Raw genomic sequence first — 3,363 nt, 5'->3', positions numbered from 1 at the left:
CGGAAGGATATTAGAGGGTCCCTGATATCCTCATATACCTCTCCAAATGGTCACCTTGGATCATCCAACTAATGTCCTTCTTATCAATCAAGCAAATGGATTTATAGAATCACCTGAGAGGCTATCCAGGCGCTTGAGGGTCATGATGGTTCAGGTCACTCAGTCGAACAACCAACTTTTGAGTGCTCGCTAGAATTCCAGTAGAGAGGTGCAGGTCCGTAGCTCCAGAGGGAGGTCTTTCTAGGTTTTTGCCGCAAGGTGGGAGAAGGCGCGTCCTCCTCTGTTGCTTCGGTGGATGCAGTGAAAGGAAGGTAGAACATAGTTGTCTAGTGGAGTGGTGGAAATGCAGGTGATGGTTTTGGAAATGGAAATGCAGGGATGTGCAGAATGTTCCTTATGGGGAACATTCTGCACATCCCAAGGCCGATTTGCAAAAATATTTTGGTGATCTCAGCAGGCACACTGGAAATGTTTTTTTTTAAATTTGCGTGGGTCCATATTTCTATGCAAGTGACTGTTTACCAAATGTTTAATCCATGCATACTTCAATAGAAGGTGATCATTTAATATCACATAAATAGTATTCAAGAGAGTGGTAGATGAATTGATAATTTGATCTCACTAATTTAACCTAATTCAAAACACAATAGTTTCTACTACCAATTCAGAACTGTCTAGCATAAAGATGTAAGAGTGAGTATGTTGTCAATTCCTAGGCAGCGGGGCTAACTTACTATATTTGGTGAGCAGCCCATTCTCTTTCAGGGCGGCACAGGACATTAGACTTGCCACCTTGATGCACTGCCACCTGCCAAATTAAGTGATCACCACTGGCCAAGCGGTAATCTATGTACCCTAAGAATAACATCCATCACAGCATTCCTCAAAAGGTACCACAATGACTGCCATTTGCCAAACCTTTTTCTTAAAAACAAACTCCCAAATTGGGAGTTTGTTTTACAAAAACAAATAACCAATAGCCTTCACACCCACGGAGATTTTTCCTGGGTGTAGGTTGTCAATATTTTAGTTTTTCAGCTTGTCACTGCCATTGTTTTCCTGGTGGTGGTGAAAAGAAGAAAAGGAAGTCAGGCAGTCTGGGCGGTGCAGTGCCATTACTGCGATGGCCAGAACTCCATTAGATCATTTGACTAAGCTTTTAGTTGAAACAGCCAATAGAGGCAATACTGACTGAAAGCAGATGGCATGTTTGACTATAAATAGGATATGTGGACCAAGAGTTTGGCAGACAGTGTATTCTGTCACGTTTCTGATGGAATATCCTGTCTTCCAAGCTCTAAATCAGGCTAAGGAATGACAGGTGTGTGTGATGCTCTGCACTGCCTCAATGAATGATGTATTAAAGGGAGCATGATGTGTTTCATGAATGTTGGTTAGTATGCATACCATTTCCCATTTTGAATTGCTTGTTTATATGTGTCTGATGTCTGTGGATGAGAAGAATAAATAATGTTTATTTTGAAGCAAGAGCTGCTTGTAAAAGAGATTGGATATTCTGTTCAGGAAAAGTTGTTCCTGCATCAGCCACAAGAACAATTCAGAGGGCAGCATTGTCTTTTGTTTCCCCCCTCTGAAATCAACCATCAGCTTCCTTGAGCCTGGCCATGGTCAACCATAACAGAATGGCAAAGTGAAGATGAGTTCCGATCAAGTGAGCTTTAGATAAGTAGCAGCTGTCTGGAGACACCAGGTTGGCTGCCGCTCAAGTGCTGTCTACGTCTTTAAAGAGCTATTAGCTTCATTATGTTCTCAAACCAATCCTTTGTGAGGGTAGTTTGCAATCTTTAGGTTAATTCCCCAATGAGAGTACTAGCATTTACCCTATTCCTAGTTAAGGATCCAAAAACATTTCATTTGTCATTGACAATTAAGAATGTAAGATCCTGGACAAAGATAAAGACAGTAATATTGCATATCTTCCTAGATGGGCAGGGTGTTGTAATTTACCTAATTATATTTATTGTATGTGATTCCACTTTAGGTGCATTCTTGCTCACTAGGTGAATCCCTTTACTCTCTCAATATATTGTATTCATTACATGACTACATGTCTGATTTGTGGACCCCGCCCCTCCAGCCTCAATATAATATTTTCATTAGCACAAATGCACACATAACACATAGCACAGAGTAAGACAGTTGTGAAGAACTCAGGAGATCCATCCTAATTAAAACAGACATTTGCAAAGCCAAGACATCTTGTATTTATGAGGCGAGTGATGGTCTGTTTACTTTGCTAAATCTTCGTTTTCTGCTTCTACTAGTTAATTGATTGTGTTGGAACAGAAAAATGAAAAAAGCAAAAATGGTTGCAGAGGTGTAGTGATGCATAAGTGTGTATATACATCACAGTACATATAGACAGATGTATGTGTCACAAAGCGCATGCATACATCTATTCACATGGCGGCAATCCCAACTCATTTTCAGCCTTGAAAATAAATTTACTCATTCTCCTTTGACAAACACCTCTTATGATAATGTGGACAATTTGCAGTAATTATACAAAAGGAATATCTAACTAGTCACTTATTTGGTGCTCATGTGCTATTTCAAGTTATATGTAGGGGTGGGCAGAAAACTACACTCTGCCAGCGTAGCAGATGAAGCCAGCCACCCCTGCTCACCGGCCCGGTCCCTGCTTCTGAAAGCAGCCAGGCCGGGGAGAGCCTCCCCGGACCCCGTGGACACCTGTCTCCAGCGCCCGGACCCTCAGCTGGCTTGCAGGACGGGGGGCTCCCGCACCCCGGGGCCCTCCGGATGGAGCAGGAGGCCCGGTCCCAACTTCCGAACCCTAGCCAGGCCGGGGAGAGCCTCCCTGGGCCCTGGTGGACACCCTTCCCCAGTGCCCGGACCCTCGGCTGGCTTGCAGGACGGTGGGCTCATGCACTCCGGGGCCCGCTGGATGGAGCACGAGCCCCGGGCCCGGTCCCAGCTTCTGAACCCTAGCCAGGCCAGGGAGAGCCACCCCGGGCCCCGGTGGACCCCCGTCCCCAGCACTCGGACCCTCGGCTGGCTTGCATAATGGGGGGCTCCCACACCCTGGGACGGAGCACGAGTCCCGGGCCTGGTCCCAGCTTCCGAACCCTAGCCAGGCTGGGGAGAGCCTCCGCAGGGCCCGGTGGACCCCCATCCCCAGTGTCCGGACCCTCGGCTGGCTTACAGGACGGGGGGACTCCCGCACCATGGGACCCTGGGACAGAGCACAAGCCCCGGGCCCAGGCCGAGCTTCCGAACCCTAGGCAGGATGGGCAGAGCCTCCCCGGGACCCAGTGGAACCCCCGTCCCCAGCGCCCGGACCCTCGGCTGGCTTGCAGGACGGGGGGCTCCCGCACCCTGGGA

This window comes from Triturus cristatus, chromosome 5_2 (assembly GCF_964204655.1).
Source record: "Triturus cristatus chromosome 5_2, aTriCri1.1, whole genome shotgun sequence".
Classification (NCBI taxonomy): domain Eukaryota; kingdom Metazoa; phylum Chordata; class Amphibia; order Caudata; family Salamandridae; genus Triturus; species Triturus cristatus.
The sequence above is the reverse complement of the archived record's forward strand: the minus strand, read 5'-3'. Positions refer to the sequence as shown.